The sequence below is a fragment of the Dunckerocampus dactyliophorus genome, chromosome 12, assembly GCF_027744805.1.
Source record: "Dunckerocampus dactyliophorus isolate RoL2022-P2 chromosome 12, RoL_Ddac_1.1, whole genome shotgun sequence".
Classification (NCBI taxonomy): domain Eukaryota; kingdom Metazoa; phylum Chordata; class Actinopteri; order Syngnathiformes; family Syngnathidae; genus Dunckerocampus; species Dunckerocampus dactyliophorus.
In genome coordinates, this window is record NC_072830.1 from 24,478,410 (window position 1) to 24,498,233 (window position 19,824).

General features: G+C 41.4%; 1 long non-coding RNA gene across 2 annotated transcripts; it reads right to left on the reverse strand.

Moving 5' to 3' along the window:
• Window positions 1–427: 427 nt before the first annotated feature.
• LOC129191543 (uncharacterized) lies at window positions 428–19,779 on the reverse strand. 2 transcript variants are annotated; one of them, XR_008573225.1, is made up of 3 exons: window positions 19,644–19,779; window positions 17,348–19,184; window positions 428–5,830 (listed from the first exon to the last, which is right to left on the reverse strand). It is a non-coding gene; the product is annotated as an uncharacterized LOC129191543 (long non-coding RNA). The 2 variants fall into 2 exon arrangements; XR_008573226.1 differs by having other exon boundaries at window positions 17,348–19,556; window positions 19,644–19,740.
• Between the last annotated feature and the right edge of the window lie 45 nt (window positions 19,780–19,824).

The window sequence follows — 19,824 nt, forward strand, 5'->3', positions numbered from 1 at the left end:
TAGCGCTGGCCAAAAGCGTGAATCTGACGCACCATTAAGAGACAAAACACAGATCTTTCGAGGGGAAGTATCCATAATGATTACTTGCTCATCTTGTTTGAAATACACCGGCTGGGATCACTTCATTCTTGCACGGAAGTAGAATCATACGATGTCAGGTTGATAACCACCATCGCAGTACGGGTGAATTCTGTTTGGGAAATTGAGGTTTTGTTGAGCTGCATCTTGAGCACAAATCCTGGGTTGGTTGAGCCACTTTTCCGCAGAATACCCCCTTTGTGTACAAAGAAAGAGTTTCTTTGAGTTCAGCTCAGAAAAGCTGGGCGCAAAAAGTGAATGTGTGAATGTGTGGTGTCAAAATCTAGACATTGGTATCACGTCAATCACGTCAACAGGCGGGAGACACAAACAAAAATAATGTGAAAGTTCTTTTAATACAAATGTCATTCATCCAACCCGCAAAACAGCTTACACATGTACCGGTAGTTGCACAAATAACATTACCGTTGTCATATTCCATTGTTGAAATGAAATGATCGCTGAGCACATCCTTTGTTGAAACATGTCAGAATGAAAGCAGCGTTGTCTCCAGTTTTATTGGCATGACTGTTACCATACTGTAGTATCTACTTACACAGTATAAACAGGAAAGATAAATATACACATATGTTAACTGGTAATGCAGAATGTTTGGAATATCAGATTTTTTGTGTGTTTGAACACAATCGGAGATGACACAGTTGGTTCGTTTTCATTAATTGCTGACAGAGTGAGAAATAATGCAATGAATAATCACATATTTTGTGTACTCATTAGTAAGGTTAAGGGAAGGCTGAATGAGCATGATGTCTCTGCGCTCTGTTCCCATCTTGTCTGGAAAAAACATTTCAATTGATGAGTTGATCATTAGGTTTTAGAATAATTGTTTTCTTTCCAAAACCTATTTTGTGTTTTTTGGTTTTGTTTGACCTCATTATATCCAAACGTTGCCTCGCCACGCATTTTGACATTTCTCTTATTCCTCAGGGACTTATGTCTCCTAAATATTCATCAGCAATTAGAATATTTCCAGCATCCACTTATTCTCAAGATTTTTTTCCCCCTCCAATCTGAGGCAGGCGGTGTCCAAGATGCCCTCTCAGGCTAAAAATCAGTTCATCTAATGCATCATGAAAAAAACATGTGTATTTCATTATACAGTCGTTGACAGGCTGAGACTCAGAATGAACATTTCTGAATACAGATGTAGATTTCATCAGTTTTATTTCACTCCTGCGCGTGAAGTCCCAGGTGCGTGCGGCTGTTTTTCCTGTGGCTTTGAAGGCGCTTCCCATTCGTGGTGTGAACACAAATTCATTTGTAGAGTGATTAAAAATAGGCACCAAAATGAACACACAAAAACATTATGCTACATTACTAAAAGAGAAGGTCCATGCTACGTGTGTGTGTGTGCATGTGTGTGTGTGTGTGTGTGTACATTGAGGGGGTGGCTGGGTGTCTGTGGGCACAGCAGATGGCTAGAAAATGACCTCTGGGCTTTTTGCTTTCATTGCTGTGTTTGGCATCAAGTCAAGTTAAAAATTTGTCTCAACCAAATTTAACATGAAATTCATGCAGAAAACAGGAGTAATAAAATGTAATTGTAATTTATTTCTTCTTATTAATATATTTATTTATATCCCTGACACTATAATACACGCAATTTAATAAACTAGTCATCAAAAGTCATTGGAGTGGAAAAATGCTAATAGCAGTTACTAATTTGGTCATGTGACCATTGTCAGCAAGAGCATCACAGCACTTATAGTTGTTATGAAAACAATTATTTTTCTTCTCGTAGGTCAGTTCATGGTTTTCACAATATCAAACAGCAGTAAGTATTATTTTGGGATCAATATTAAAACCTTTGAATGTAAAAAGTGTCAGGTTTAAAGTTTTACCAGAAAAAATACGTCATTCTAAAGAATATACATATATATGTATATATTTTGGTCAACCTTTGAAAAGCCACGCTGGTAAAGCCTCTACCTCCATCAAAGTAAACCTGAGCCTGTTAAATGCTTTTTATATATTTGCTTTCGTACAAACGTTTTCAACTTTGTGAGCTATGATGCATTGCAGTGGCTTTGCTGACGCTTGACTCTTTTGAAATATATGATGTGTCAATTCAATTAATGGAGAGCGATGGCACGTATCTGGTCTGTGCACGCAGCAGTTCTGCTTTTAGGGACCGATTTTGTTAGGATATAGTTTCACAGAAATTATTCGTTTGCATGCCATTTGAAATGGAAGCAGTTTAGGCAACAATTTCCATTTAGTGTAGCGCTTTACAGCCATAATAAGGTGATTCCACTGACCGTGATGCACATTTAAAACATTATTTACTACCGACATACACAGCCTGGACAAAAAAAGGTCACCACCTAATGAAGCAAATAGCCGAGAGCCTCCCATTGGATAATTACTGCATGGGTGATTACGTATGTTTCAGCGGCTGTGTGTAGCTTCTCATTTCTCACTCAACTATTCTGAAAGACGCATCCTGCGGTCGTGGAAAAGATGTTAATCTGTTTCGGAAGGGTCAAATTATTGGCATGCATCAAGCACAGCTCAGGACATTGCTGAAACTACACAAATCAGGTTAAGAACTTTCCAATGCATTATTAAAAAGTGAAAGAGCAGTAAGGAAACTTTGCAAAGTGGTCCCAATCTCCCGCCATCAGTACAAGATCTCGGTGAAAAATGTATGCAGCTCCGGACTGAAATACTGTAAATGTTGTGACTTTGCAGATGCTGGTGGAAGCAGTACCACAGCACCAGGTAATCAAAGCTAAACAAAATATTACAGCGCGTGTCCTTCTTTTTGGCCAGGCAGTATATCTTCATACTTAAAAAGCTGGCCAAATAGTCCTTGCAGCAATGTATACCACTACTGTTTATAGGACAGCTTGTCTCAAGCTGTGTTGTTGAGTAAACTGTGAAGTGAAATGATGTGGTAAAAGTAGAAGCACGCGGTAAACTTCAGTTCCAAGAGCAACATCACACTTTAAACAGGAAGTCAGATGCTTTGATAAATCTACTTTGCAAATCTAGTACAGTATATCAACACATCTTCACTTTTTTGAGAATAACCTCCCCTCCTATAAAGTTTGACAAATCTTCTGCTTCCTGCTGTTTCTAATTCGCTTTAAACAAAATTGCGGCTACAAAAAGAAAACCAGCAAAACACGTGGAAGATTACATTGCTTAAAAGTTTCTCTTTTTGTGGTGTTTTGGTGTTTAGCAAACACAATAATTATATTTTTACTGTTGTTAATTTGTGTAGCCATGGAAGGATTGCGACATTTATACTTATTGTGGCTGCCACGGGCAAACGCGCAGAAACGTCCAAACGCTCCAGACACAGAAGTGAAGGATACCTGTCTGTAAAGACATGAGCGGGATGCCCACAAGTAACTTGGCAGAATGAACAGATATGTAAACACTTGGCCGTAAAACTGTATAATACAGTAAAATATTACATCTTAAGGATATCCCTCAGGTCTGGCACACCTGCTCGTCTGGCTAACTTCCATTCCGTTCTGTCAACTTGCAGCATTTCTCTTCATGCATGGGATTTAGAGGGTTTGTGTGTGTTTTTCAAATTTGCAGTATTGTTGATCCTGCTGCATTTTCCTGGTGCTTGTGTTCAACGGTTCGGATCATTTCTGTGTTTGGAGCATTTGGTCTTTGCTGCGCGTTGGCCCCTGTCAGCCACCGTACGTAGCCGACTGTGTCTGTTTGTACTCGGTGAAGCTAAAGTGCAGCATATGATGCATATGCTGTATGCTGTGTTATCGTATTTCCCAGTGTTGGACTTTTCAGATCAGATTGCAACTGAAAACACTGCCAAAATTCACAAGAATACGTCAAAATGAAATGATTAGAAAAAGTCAAAAGTCCTTTTTACAAGCCAAATAATAAACTTGCAGTGGGGAAGGGATTTGCAGGTTGCTCCGGTGGTGAGGTGCTTCATAAGTCTACTTCCAAGCTCCTGACTGATTGATGATCAGCTTGTCCTTGATGCTTAGATGCACTGGGCTATGTATGTCAGTACAAAAGCGGTGTGCTTCATTGCAGAGATCCATGTAGGTCCAGTGTTGAGGTGACGATTCAGACCAGTCCTTTCTGCTTGCTTGTCATGCACATGTTTCCCTTCATCAAACACACAAAGTCCCAAATTCTACCCACAGTGACATACAACTTCAGTGGAAAAGTTTCAACCCAATGGCAGGTCATTTTTTGTGTCTGCAAACAGGCAGTAAAAGCCCCCATTAGTACCTCTAATGTAAGACACTGCTCATGGCTTCCACTTATTCCCACTGCAAATATCCTGCATCTTTGCGTCATGATGCACCCGTACCCTGTCTCGATGTGTGTGACATTGTCTCAGTTGCACACTTTCGCATCTTTGACGGTACTCCATTCCCGCTTGACAGATCCAATCAAAGAAGCAGGGCACCAGGAAATAAACCATTACTCTCGACACCAAGCATCCACGGCGGGATCATTGCTGTTGTGACGAGCTGCTGCCCACGTTGAATTATCAACACCCTCCCTGTCCATTTTTGCGTTTTATAGTTTGCACATGAAAAGGCAAATTGCGCAAACTGGGTAAATTCAATTGCATCTGTCAGTTTGGTTGGAGCATAGCAACGTCCATGGCAATGCAAGCTTAAGTAAACATGTCATGATGTTCATCGGGGCCGCAGATTACTTATGAAATGCAAACTGACATTTGCAAAATATCAGATATCTGAGTATGTATATCTAGACGACACATACGCCCATGAACACTGTTTGCAAATATAGCAGGAGAGTATAGCGTATGCAGAACATATGCACAAGGTCAAATGGATGTGTATACGTAGACAAAGGCAAGCAGCAAGAGATTGAGTATGATGCCGATGACCCCCAGCAGCGCCAGGAATCTCTCCTCTGGTGTGCTCAGATATGGACAAGTTAGTTCCATGGAAATCATTTTTAAAACTGCTTGCTACAGTTACTGGTAATGTGCAACATCGTGTATTTATCTGCTGATACGAACATTAGGTTAAACGTTTTAAAAGAGAGGCACAAAAGTCCTTCAGTTCATTGGTCAAGTGGCATTTGAGCTTTCATTGTTTCTATTAAAACTATACCTAGCGTCCTCTTTATTCTTCAACATTTGCCCATTGGCCTGTAATTATTCATTTGGCAGTGAAACAAACCCTATCCCACGGATAAAAACTGAAAAACAGACTTACAGTCTGACACACAGCACAGTAAAATCCACCATCAAGTCCCATTTTCATAGAAATGCAGTGCAATGAACACAAGCAGACAGTGTCAGCAGTAATTTGGCAGGAGGCTGTCTTAAGATGACAAGCTGGATATGAGCAAGAAGGGAGAGAAGACGTGACATTGGCAGCAGTCTTCAGGAAATGGAGTAGAACTGTCCTCACAGCAGTGCAGCCATGCAGTTACAGACGGCGACTATCCAGCTGTACACGCTGCCAAGGATCCTCCCATCTTCGAAGTGCTAACCCTCCACGTGCATAAGAGATGTACGGCAGTAGGAACGTTGGGAATAACGCCAACCGTCCAAAGCTCTTAAGTGACCGAGGTGTAGATGTAGACAAATATGACCACTAAAAGATTGAGAATGGTTCCGATGATGCCCAACACGGCTAAAATTCGCTCCTCTCGATCGTTCGTGGAGTCCTCCTGTCTTGCATGAGTGCTGCAGACATAGCGGCTGCCGGGGACCATGGTTACCATCACAGAACCCCACCGCCACTGGGCACGACGCCTGGATAGGAAGACAGCCAAAGGTGCGGGTGAGAAATGCATTTAGACGTGAAGACATGGGTGAACACAAGTAAAAGAAGCGAGCGAGTCTAAAGGTCACAGAACGTGGTCACTTCTTGTGCTGAGTCTTGTGTCATTTGTTAGCTGTGTGTGCAGTGACATTTTTAACATACAGTACACGTACAAGGATGTTGTACAGCACAGCAGGAACAGAACCAATGCTGTAACACCAGTAAGGCAGTGGTTCTCAATTTTATCAACCCCACCCCGCTATTTGAGATGCCAACGATAACACCGCCGTTGAGTTTATTGTAAACAATGTTGTTTTAAAGTGCATGCGGAGGTAGATAAAGTTGCTGGATGCTGACCACTCATCATACTTACTTACTTACTCATCTTTGGAGTTAAGAAAAATTACATCAGGAGGTTACTTACAGCTACACCTGTTCATGCAAATCTTTAGAGGCCCCAGCGGTTATGTGGTTGTGTAGACCACGCACCCGGTGAGCAGAGGACTTAATTTACTGTAAATGACATTTGGTTCAATCACAAACTTTTCCACACATTTCAAATGTGGACTGACCGTGAATAAACTCCTCATACTCAGGTCATTTTAATGAAATCCTTAGCTTTGCATGTTGCTGTCAAGTACACTGATAGCGTTGTTATTGTTCCTCTCTGAACACTGAAAGGTGTGCATCTTTTTCCAAAATAGAAGATGTGAGCATGCAAAAGTACATCACATTCATTCATGGATAACGGAGCACATCATTGTTCCTTGCATGTTTGTGCCTTATCCAGTGAACTCTGCATTTACTGTGATCAGTACCCCAGTAGCAATTATTTATTCATTCATTTTTTTAATTGTTAATCCTGTTGAGGGTCACGGGTGAGCTGGAGCCTATCCCAGCTGATGGGCAGGTATGTAATTGTCACGATCTGTAAGTTAGCCAGCATGACAGTTTGTTTATGTTCCCTTTCATGCCTTAGTTGCTGTGGTTAGATTCTTATTTTGTAAGCATTTCTTGCCTTGCCCTGTTTTCTGTTTGACATGCTTTACCTGCTTCGTGTCACTTCCCTATTCATTTCAGGTGCGCTGTCCTTTGTTTGTGGAAGCATTGTTGTTTGTCAGTGAACTGCTCTTGCTGTGTTCCTGCCGTTGCAATGCAGTAACTGTAATTGAAGAAAATACTTTTTACTTGCCCTTATTCCTGCTCTTTGCGTACCGGGGGCGCCACCTCAACTCCGCAAAGCCAGACGTGACAGTAATTTAGAAATGTGTTTTTGCAGCCCTGTGTGAATGCTGATCATTTTAAATAAATCCTCCCTGTGTTTCTGAGTGACTCTAAATTGCCCATAGCTATAAATGCTATGTGTCAGCCGAAGTGATTGACAGGTAATTTTGTTACACGCCTCTAGCCTTGAATCGGTTGGGATAGGCTCCAGTCCCCTAACCCCTGCACAGGATAAACGGTATAAGTGGTAGATGGCGGGATGAATGGATGGCTGGAGTTCAATCAAAACATCCTCTGTCACTAAGCTTTAGGGGTGATGTGACATCAGCGATGCATGTTAAAAAAGGCTGGATGCTAATGAGGGAACCAAGTGCAGTCCTCAGACGTTGTGAAGACGAAGGGAGATCCAGGAGCGTGACAGTGTGTGCAAGTACTGTATGGGTGGGTGTCCGCTGTGGTAAGAATGACGTCTACCAACAAAAGCGGAGACAGTATTGAGCTGTCCATAATAAGGTCCACTAATCAATTGCCTTGCTCAGTTCAGTCAATAATTCAGCCACCAGTCCGCTCATTGACAAAGGCAGACTTTTACACATGCTGTGCTCAATTATAAATCAAATACTATTCCAATCCAATGCTCTCAATCGCCATAATCAAAAATCTTATTCAGTGTCTGAATGTTTTGTGTCATTACTGCTGCTTAGTTACCAGAATAGTACATATCACATGTATTTCAATGTGTTTTGAATAATAATAGACCATAGCCTACAATGAATCAGCGACCATTAATTAATTAATTTCTGAAATACGATATAGAGGGAGTGATAATTGAACTGCGATATTGCGAGGGACGATTGTACCGCAAAAACAAAAAAACACAAGTCGAAGATTTTCTCTATGACAGGAGCGCTCTTCTGTTTTTAAGAACCTACTGCAAAAAACAAAGCTCCTCTATGCGACAAGACTGCCTTCCTGTTTGTAAGAACCTACTGCAAAAAATGCTAGTAAAGATCCTCTCTATGACAAGAGTGATCGCTGTTTTTAGGAGTCTACTGGAAAAATGTTAGTCTGTGCAAAGTTTTGAACTGAAGTCCCGAGCCGGTCTGGTGTCATTTACAGGCCACCTTTGGCCCACGCTCCAGCAGTTGATGCTATGCACTGTACTGTACTGAGTAATGTGACTGTTGTTACTCCATACAGTAGTAACAACAACAGCTTCTTTTATGGATCATGTAAATACTCACATATTGTCTAGTATACTCATGTTTTGGTGATAGTTGGTGATAGCTGGACAGGTGTCTTTCAACTTTCAAGTTCATGACCTTTCATCATTACCTCAGCCTACTCTACTCTACATACCCCCCCTGCAGTTATCATTATGCCGTTTAGGGTCTTGCCTAATTCATTTATCTACCAGGTGGTTCAAATCTAAGCCAGACTGCTTTCATTTCACAACCAGATGACCCCAGAATTTTTTGGAATCGCGCAGGATGGGATGATTTGGTGCATATTCAAGTTTGAGTGACGTGTTTACACCTGACCAAACAAACTGCTGCACTAAGGGCTCAAACAAATGTGAATATAATGGAGCACAGTCGCCTTACTTCTCCCCAGTTGTTGTCTATTGTTTTATTTTCTTCATATGCTGGTTGAACATTTCAGCATCCGGCAGCTGTTCTGGCAGCCCAGGGGTGTGTGTGTGTGTGTGTGTGTGTGTGTGTGTGTGTGTGTGTGTGTATGTGTATATGAATGGGATTGTAGAGTAAGGAGAGTAAGGACAGGGGCATACTGTAGCATTGTCTTTTGATGCAGCTTAGTCATTCAACAGTGTAACATGATTATTTCCAACCCAATTAGAGGAAATTCAGGGCACACCTCAAAAGTCATCGGCTGTAGGAGTGCATTGATTGAAGAACTCATGCAGCACAATTGATATTGTCCATAAAATTAAGGCAAAAACATCAATTGACTGTAACGGTGTCGACATGGGAATGATACAAAAAGGTCATTACAGAGATCGCGGAACCTTATCATTTCAGACTGGTATATTTCCAAATAAAATGAAAATAGCTAAAGTAGTACCAATTTTCAAAACAGGAGACAAACATCAATTCGCAAACTACCGACCGGTTTCTCTATTGCCACAATTTTCTAAAATCACAGAAAAGCTATTCATCAACAGATTAGATACATTTATAAATAAGAATGAATTGTTGACGGATAGCCAATATGGATACAGAGCAAACCAACTCCAATTCCAACTTCCATGGCGCTGATAGAAATAACTGAGGAAATTACCAACGTTATAGACCAGGGGTCACCAACCTGTCCATCTTTGAGACTTTGCCGATCGATCTCGAGAATATTAGGAAAAACAATGCATGATTACATCAGTGCCCTCACCTCCTGGAGAGCGACCAACAGGCACGCATTTTGACCAGTCAACACGACCCAAACGCCTCTCTGGCCTCCGGGCACGTAACCCGCGAGCTCCAGCCAGGAGCCCAGTCCCCAAAACCCGACTGGAGGCATCAGCGCACGTACACTGGATCACCTCGCCACACAACCATGAGTGACATTGCGCAGCGACGTGCCTGTGCGCACATCGGTAGTTAATGCACGTTAATATGGCTCACAATTTGCCTTTGGTACCTCAAAATTAAGGCACAAATATAACTCCTTGCTGCGGCTCGTTAGGGACTGCGTTGCATTGACCAGTCTCTCTCATCACCATTGAGCCAACAAGCCGAGTTGTAGTTTGTAGTTTTAGCCTGACCCTGACGAGGATGCACAAAAGTAGGGGTGGCCAATGTGAGGCTCGGGGGCCATATGTGGGCCGTGGCTCATTTGTCATTGCATCGCCGCAGATGGTAAAATGGGAAAAGCAAAATACACAGTGAGAAAAAGCTGAGTCCGGGGATCTTGGTCTCAAAAAGGTTGGTGACCACCGAATTAGGGTCATCCATAAGGCCGCTTATAGAGAACATACAAACGCCCTATTCCTAAAATCACAACTACTAAAATTTGTTGATCTGGTAAACTTTCAAGCAGCTAAAATTATGCATAAAGCAAAAAATAACGACCTATCCAGAAACGTAATACGATTCCTTTCATCAAGAGGGAGGAAATATGATCTTCGGAGAAAACTTAACTTAAAACACTTATACGCCAGCACAACGCTAAAGACCCTCAGCATATCTGTATGTGGAATCAAAGTATGGAACAGAGTGAGTGAAGAACTCAAACAATGCACTAAAATGACCCAATTCAAAAGACACTACAAGCAGTTGATTGTACTTTATTGTACATATGCTACTCCTCTAACTGTCTTATGGAATATCCAGCTAGTTTTACCATTACAAAATCAAGTATTAACTTGTATGTTGTGGTGTCCATACACCTTTTATCATGTTTAACAGTGCACATGAGGGGAGAGACCCCTGTTGGAATCTCCTGTGTCATTGTTTTTCATCACGACACCAAGTCCTAGTCATAGAGCTGTTCATTCATGGATAAATATTAAGAATAAGGCAGTGGCATGTGTAAGGAAATATAGATGTACCGAGCGATACACGGTAAAACTGTGTACTGTTCAGTCATGGGACAATCCACCTTATGGACCGGCGTTTTTGCTATACATTTTGCACTGTATGTACTGTAAGCCCTCCCTGCGGCACCATGTCCCATTTCCCACACAGTGCATATTCCAAGTCAGGGACGGAGGAAACTCATTTTGGCCGCTTGTATACGTGATCTCTTTCTTTCAGTCACGACCCGCTATGAGGCTATCGGGACCACATTGTCTGTGAATAGCATAAATGAGATCCTAAGGCCACCAAACTGGACCCATTCCTAAAATTTATGAACAGAATTGGTGACAAAGTGCAGCCTTGGCGGAGGCCAACGTTCACCGACAACAGGCTCGACTTAATGCTTTTCGTGTCCTCAGACTCAGTCCTCAGACGCTTTCTTTACGGAAGGTATGTCAGTGGGATTGCGAAGGGCCTCAAAGTATTCCTTCCACCAGAAGGAAGTCACAGGAACCTTATTAAAAATAAAATAAACGTCACCCTCTTACTGTTACTCCTATGTAAACCAGGGGTGTCCAAAGTGCAGCCCAGGGGCTCTTCTTCATTCTTTCTAATGAGATATATTATTAGATATGATACTAATTTGCTTTGTCACCTGCAACACGGAGCGTACAAAGCTTAGAGTACAACATACTAACCTCACAGTGTATTGGTGTTAGCATCTTTAATGTACACGTCAAAGCGGCCCCCACAATTTCAATTATTCTGTATGCTATATCAATATTTTTATTGTATTTTTTTATTTGAGAATTTTATTTATTGGAGAATTAACTGCCAGTAGATTGTAATTTCATTTTCAGGCCTCATAAAAAAACATTTGACAATAATAACAAATAATGAAGACAGAATCTTTACGAACAAAACACAGCAAAACCGAACCGAAACTGTTGCCCAAATACTAGGGTATGGACTGTGTCGGACCGTGCGTTACATGTACCATACAGTATCATGTACTGTATGTCCCTGTGTGATAATCCCTCTTAGGCTTTACGTTATAGTTTGTTTACTTCTGTGTGGGAGGAAGAGAAGCGAGTTCACTGGCTTCAGAATGATTTATCGCAGAGACGTCAAGCTTGCTACTCTAAATAAATCAGATTATTTTCCAAGAACAAACTGTCTCCCTGGACACTCCCTCATCCACTCTACCCCAACATCCCTCCTCAAGGTCATACATCTTAATGAGTTGAAGCAGCTCAAGCATAAAGTCAATTCAAATAATTATTTGAATGCAACCCTGCCGTTTCAGCAATGCAAACGTCTGCCATTAAAGCACAGTACGCCAAAGAAGCAAGACAAATCAAATTGGTTTGCCTGTTAAACAGTGACATGTTTTGGAGTGATTATATTCTGCATGAAATGACTATCATCTGAAACATGTGACTGATGCTAATTTTCTATATTACACTCCTGATCCAAATTTTACAACAGTTGAACAATAGCAAGAATTCACATTTTTCACTGTTGAATCTTAAGGAGGTTCTAAGCAGAGCTTGAAAATGCAGAGAGAAGAAATGAGAGTGGCACACACAAACAAAAGCAACATTAAACTGAAATAGGCTGTTATCAGCTGATCAAAGAACATACTGTAGCTAAAAAAAAAACCCCAGAAGCCGCCTAAAATAGAAATAAAATGTCGAGTAATGAGTAGCTGTGCCATTCTTGTTAATCACCTCCAAAAATTGGTTTGGGCATGCTTGATGGCAGTGTTTCCAGGAGGTGAAGATGGCTTCACGGAAGGCAACGGTCTGGAAGTGATGTCCATTTTTGTAAACTTCCTTTGCCATCCATACCCAAATGTTCTCAATTGAATTTAGATTAGCAGAACACACAGGATGGTGCAAAAGAGTGAGGTTATTTTTTTTTACTTTGTCAAGTGGAAATTGTGAACTGCAGCGTTGTCCTCTTGAAGAACCCAGTCATTACCACACAGACGAGGGCCCTCAGTCATACAACATTTCCACAAAGCCACCTACCGTTTGACGCCCCTGCACAAACTTCCTCTGCTCAATCCGATCGCATTCAAAGAGAGAAAGCCTTTTTGCCTTTGTCATCAAGAGGTCATGACAGTTCGAATAACTGACAGAAAAAGATATTGATCCACATTTGTGCCAAGATTTTGTCTTTTGAAGGCTGCAGTCTTAAACTTGTGATCAGTTGATGAACATCCTCTTTCAATTTAATGGCTGTTTTCAATAAATTGCTGACTCAGAAATTTTTTGGTGTTGCTCCCATTTCTGTTTATATGTTATATGTATATTTATCATGTTTAATATTTATATATTCAACTTAAGTTCTAAGCATGTTAATTACAGTCTGTGATTCAATCCAAGAAGTCTGGGTGCAACAAGACATGTATCTGGATCAAACCGGTCTTGGTTCGATACCACGACGAATCGAACTATACTGTAACCCAAGTCACAAACGTCAGTCAGCTGACATCAAAGTCCCCTCTTAATTCGCTGTGCTCCTCCGCGGCAAAGATTAAATCCCCGCAGGTGGAAGCAATGAGCAGCTCCTTTAATTGAATTTAAAAACTGTACCTTTGAATTGAAACAAATGCTGGTAATTTCAATAAAACACGAGATTAAACGCCATGAAAATGTCATTTCTGAAAAAAATATTGAATTGTTACAGTATCGAATCAAACCGAACCATGAATTTTCTGCATTGTTGCACCACTACAAATAAGTCCAAAGCGCAAAATGTAAGCTATGCATCGTAAGGGATTCACCGGTGGCGTTCCCAATGAATGAGCAATGCAAAGTAGTCTTTCCCATGAAATGCATAATATTGATCATAATCGGTGCAGAATGCTGCTCACTTTAGTTCACTGTCAAAATAATTCATATAGGGTATGATATGAATTCCCTACAGATGCTGCATCTGCGGTGAAGCATGCATTATCCAAGTCTGAATCATTTCCATCCGATCACTATCATCTCATGGTAATAGCAAACAGAAGTAGGATCTTGTGAAGAGCATACATACCGCAAGGGGAAAAGAATGAACGTCTCTGGTAACGAAGCCAGGGGTGTCCAAACTTTTTCCACCGAGGGCCACACACAGAAAAATAAAAGGATGCAAGGCCCACTTGGATATTTTGCAAAAGTTATGCTAAAAGGTTGTAGATATGTCAAGAAAAAAGTGTGTCAGCTTTGTGATATACTGCAGGTGGAAAAGGGTATCATGAGCATAAACTTTGGTCTTTGATCTTATTTCTGTTTTTTTCACATATTTCAACATTCGTCAATAATCTTGGGAATTTTTCTTACTTTATTTCCATAATATTATAACAATTTCCCATAACATAATTTTCAAAAAATGACAACTTTATTCTGTTTTGTTTGTTTTTCATAATATGACATTATTATTTTTTCTTTAATATTTCAACTCTATGCTACTAACATTTTTCCTCATAATATTATAAGTTTATTCTTGTAAAATGGCGTCTTTTTTCTCGTTAGAATACGTCTTTTTTCTCTTCATATTTTGGCTTTATTCCCGTAAAGTTACAGCTGGGTTTTTTTTTACAATTTTCCAGCTATTTCAACTTTTTTCTTGGAAATCTTCTTCTCGTAATTATGACTTTAATATTTTGACTTTACTCTTGTAACATTCTAACTTTTTCTGCAACCTAACTGTCCAAAAATGACAACTTTATTCAGTGGCTTGTTTGTTCGTCATAATATCATGGCTCCAAAAAAATAACGTCTTTCTTGTTCTTGTTCTTGTTCTTTCTTGCCTTCATGAACAGAGGGTGCCAAAAGGACAAACATCGTACATAAGACACCTGGCTTGAGGTCACACTCAATGTAGTTTATTCGCAAAGAAAACGTATTCAAACTGCTGCTGGTTTTAAACTTATTCTTCTGACCATGAACCACAAAGAAATTGGCCTGCTAGACCTTCCTTCTTTCTTAGTGAAAGAGATCACAATATCCTCCTGTGAGCCTAAACTCCCCAAAGCTATGCGCGACCATACCTGTGAATACTGATAGTCCCACTAACTCCCACTGGAAAGATGATGGACGTGTGCTGAGAGTACAAACACTGTCCTCTTCATTAAAGAGGGTGAAAATAGCTTGTTGCAGCAGCGTTGTAACCCATACACCCACATCACCTGTATTAGCAGATGACTTTGACACATCGTGGAGAAAATCCTGCAAAGGCTCTCACAAAAAAAGGTAGAAGTAGCCTACTGCGTATATATAATGCAGCTGTGGTGCTTCACATTGATACAGATAGCGATCAAAGTATTGGATATGCTGTAGACGTGGGGAACATGAGCGATTAAATCAGAGAGGCATGAGCAGAAGATGGACTATTTAAAGGGCGAGTGAGGTGAAAGGTTTTGTATATTCGATTGCATTGTATTTCTCTGTGTGTCTTCTTCTGAGGGTTCGATTTGAAATAAAACATTTTCCAACTTGATGCTGTCATGGCTTTGCCCTGGGCTTTGCCCTGGGCTTTGCCTGTTGATGGCTTTGCCATCAACAGACTGAAATACTGGCACAATTATTTTTCCACACATACATTTGCACATTGAATTAATCTAATTTCCAAATCAAATATGTACAGTAGACGTACGGTACATATGGTAGAATAACTGTGTTATTCTGGAAAATTTCTCATCCTAATATGGTGAAATCCTGTCCACTGGAAGTGTCAAAGTGTGTTTTTTTAGTGGCCTGGTGGTCAATGGATTGCTGATCTGTACCACAATTGAGCTGAGCCTCAGGCCATTGTTGCGTATGCATTTGCATCCAACCTTAGTGTTGTCCTCATTCTTATTATAAATTATTAGCCGCGACTACTCAGATTTGTTAAGAAAAGCATGTATTTCCCAACCATATGAGCTAATCCCACCCTTCTCATCCAATATTTGTGATAATTGGTAAGCAAGAAAGAAATGAACAATCATGTCAAAGGTATTATGAACACTCACTTTACTATGGTGCACTGAGAGCCGTGTCTGGCAGCTAAACATTCAGCAGCGATCATGGAAAAAAGCGGCTGCCGGCACACTTGGAGTAATTGATTGACAGTGTTATTGATGCAGAAAGTCATCAAATCAATGCTTTTACACCTTGGGTTTTGCTACACCACACGTTGTCTGTGGAGAAATCAATGCCATACAGACACACGAGCACTTAAATATTGCTTTGTCTTCGCTTAAAGGCACAATATTCTTCGGAAGAGGTGCGTATTGCCAATAAGGTATCTATAAATAAACAATAATAGAAAAATAACCTCCAGTGTATGTTGTTATCTTCTCACTGGGCAGCTACAATGATGCACAGGTTGATGGTGTGGGAACCAGATCTGTATGACACTTAGAACGTTCCACAGCCTCATTATTAGCTTGACTAGCCAGCGCTTCGAGAATACGAAGCCCGCGGCCGTGAAGAGACTGTCACTTCTCCTCAGCCACAGCCCCCATCTCCCATGTTTGTGTATGTGTGTTTTTACAGTGTGAGTATGCGAGAGTGCACGAGAGGATGACCGAGGGTGACAGAGTGGTTGAACATGTATGCACTGTATGTGTTACAGCAAAAGAGAAGAGATAATGTGTCTGTGGTTGAGTTGGTTTGCAACCGGAATACTACTACCAGCCATACCTTTCCAGCTAAAGAGCAGGTTTGTTGAGTAGCACTTGAAAAAAGAAATATGGTTGACAAGAGCAATATAAATCACTGTCCTGAAGCATGGGATCACTGGAGGGAAAGTGAAATTAACGACATTCTGTATAATGACATTCATGGAAAAACAATCTTTGATATCATCATTCAGGAATAACATTGGTTTGTGTCCGTGCACATGGACCAAAAATCAGAAAATCTGACTTTTGTCACAGTAGCCCATACTTGCGCTTACCTCACCTCGCTTTGTAAATATTGCTGCTCTGGTTCTCATATCTTGAGACTGATCATTTTTAAAATCCGATTTATTTCTAAATATTTTCACCTTTTAGCTCATGTTCACCACATGCTATGATTCAAGTCTACCTGAATTGAAAATAACCAAATCTCATGCCATTGGTTTATTTCATTTGTTGTATTTTTGGCATTGTCTTGCCTGATGTCGTAAATATTATACAGCAACAATTAATCAATGATTCCATTATCGATTATCCAATTAATCGACAATTATTTTCGTATTAGCTTTGACTTTGGAAAACAGTGATCAACATTTTTTCTGTTATGTTACGACCAAACCACTGGCTGTTTGCTTCGGAAGCTTCAGATTAATCGACTATGAAAATAATCGTTAGCTGCGGCCCTATTAGAGTGTAATAAATCTATTTTAAATGAGCTATTTATCTATCTGACCAAATGACAGGGAAATATCATTCATCTTGCACTGCACTTTGCACTTTTGTTTGCTTTATTTCGCCAAGTGGCCCATTTCAAACATCTCTCAGGGTTCTTCACAACTGCAAACTACAACAATGAGCACACTAATCAACACATCTCTGGCAGAATCCTTGCATATAGCGGAGCTGCATCACATGAACATTACCAGCATTACTATTGTCCCGTGGTCCTATAATTGACCTTTCACCTTTGACTTTGACCAGCATCCTTAGGAAATGTGATTCTCATTCATGTGTCACATGTATGACACACCCACCCACACACACACACACACACACACACACACACACACACACAGCGGGCATAATTCTATACTCACCACACATTGCACCAGGGAGGCAGCCAGGAACTCCTTTCTTTCTTTTGTTTATCCAAGCATGATGTCAGTTTCTTCCTGTCTTCCCGCCTGTTGGTTTCTTTCACCTCACTATTCTCCTCCTCGTCCCGCTCCTGGTACCCCCGCTCACCACCGCTGCTCAGGTCCAGCTCTGTCGCCAGTGGGAATCCAGGCGGCACACGCACACACACAGCTCCGGGTGACGTTTGGGGAGAAAATGCACAGACACAGCTGGCTTGGGAGCTTGGCAGGCACACACAAGTCTACATCTCTCACAAGCATGTGCACGGATACAACGCAGCTCCTCGACAGTAACTTACACCCGCACACAAACACCAAGCTGGTCTTTCTACAGCTGCGGGGTGAGAGACTATGTGCCGTCCTATTATATTGTTTTGAGGAATAAGATTTTCAGGTCAGAGCTGAGTGAGTCTCTGTCTTAATACCTCGATGCCATTAAGAGGAAAAAATGATACATTCCAGGTCCTTCAAGATGCTACCACAAAAAACAGCACGATGCTTCCTGAAGATATGGATCATACCTGGATTAATCCAGATAAAAGGGCAATTTTTAGACCAAATCTAAAAGGTTCTATTCAGTCCATGAGTCAAATTTGGATATGGCAGTGATACGTGTCAAGATCAAGCTTAATTCTCTGCACATATGCCAGGAAAAAACCTAGTTAAATGTGTATGCCCTCCATCTTGGCTTCCACAACTCCACATCTTCTTCCAGGAGTCAATGCCCTCTCTTCACACCTGTCCAATCACCTCCAGGTGGTCACGTCCCAGCAAGTACCAGGTCTTGCTTCAATTTGGAGCAAGATATTAACGTGTCCTGACACACTTAGCAGCTTGTCTAATGTAAAAAATCCCACAGGATAAAAGCGATCTGTTTTCTCTCTGTGACGGAGGAAGTTCTTTCCAGAGAGCCTGTCAGCATGAATATTTAACAGGAATCTCTTGCTGTGTCGTTGTCACAGTTAAAGTTTCCATGCTGTCCCTGGCGTTGTGCATACGCTGACATGTTTTCTGGTCTGCTGCATTTCTATTTTGGTCCTTTTTTTTTAAAAAACTACAGCTTTCTGCTCGTTTTTTTCTCTGTGGCCTGGTTTGTTCTCATATCCCTATGTCACATTTCTGCTGCATTTTCAATGTGTAACCCTTCCCATGTGCAACCCTAGGAGCTATGTCTTAGCATGTCCTGCTGTCATTTGCGGTCTTGTCAGCGACCCTTCCCTCATACTAAACCCACCACTTCCTCAACTCTCCTCCACCTTTCACCTTCCTAACCCTCCAGCAAGCTGATTCACTCTGCCTGCAGTCTGTCACTCATTGCCTCTCGGTTGTGGCTTCTTTCTTCATCTGACAAGTGCTCACTTCTACTCAGGTCTCCTCTATTTATCTTCCTGTGTCTCTCTCATTTCTCCTCTATCTCCCTCTAGCCCTCCTCCGGCATACAAAACACAGCATTCAAGCTGCTGTGAGTCATACTGCTCTCTCCTCCCTTTAGCTTCCAGAATATCGCGACTGTTTCCGTTTTTTTTGTCTCTCCCTAACAACTCGCCATTGTATGCTCAGTATTTTTCTTCATCCTACAAACCGCAGTGACGCCTTTGCATCCTTCTGAGACAGACGGAAGCCTGTGGATTGTCTCCTATGCGGCGAGAGAGAGGAAAAAAAGTCTGATTCTCTCCGTTTCCTTGCTGTCGTTTTTAGGTAGATTACAGGTGGTCTCCGTCCCTCTGTTCCACTCTTCGGCCTGTGTTCAGCGTTCCCTCAGTGCTGCTTCATTCCTTCCATACATCTTCGTCATACTCTTGGAGAGGGGGGGAGAACATAGAGCAGTGGTCAGCGCTCCACTAAACAGTACAGTAGAGAGACTTAAGATAAATTAGAGTAGAAGGATGTAGTGAGTGATGCCCTCAGGATCTGTGGAAGTGACAAGCAAGGAGATATGGAAGGGAGGAGGGTTGCTGTGTGGGTGGAATGTAGAGGAGATTGTAAAATGGATATGGAGAGAAGACAGAGGAGGAGCGTGCCTTCCAGCGTAAAGGAGAGGGATGGATAGATCTATTGGAGTTAGATGGTGGAGGGAACGATATGGACATATGCCAAGATTTATGGACGGATGGCTCAATGCCTTGACAAGTTGGCTGCTCCTATGACATCCAGAAAACATCAGGTGCATCTGTTGTGAAAGAAAACGACCCCCCTCAAGCTTTTTCAGAAGTATTCATCCATATTAATGTTTGATCAAATTTATTGAATATTTTACCTTAATCGGAAACCTGTCAAGCTCTTTCTTTTTTCACCGCCTGCTCTCTCATCGCTTCTCTCCATCCTTCTGTCTGCTCTTGCAGCCCCAGTCTGAGCTATCTCTGAAATGCAGCATCCCTCTCCCTGCGTCCATTCCTCCCCCTCCCCTTGGTGTCTCCCCCCTCCCTCACTGTCAACAC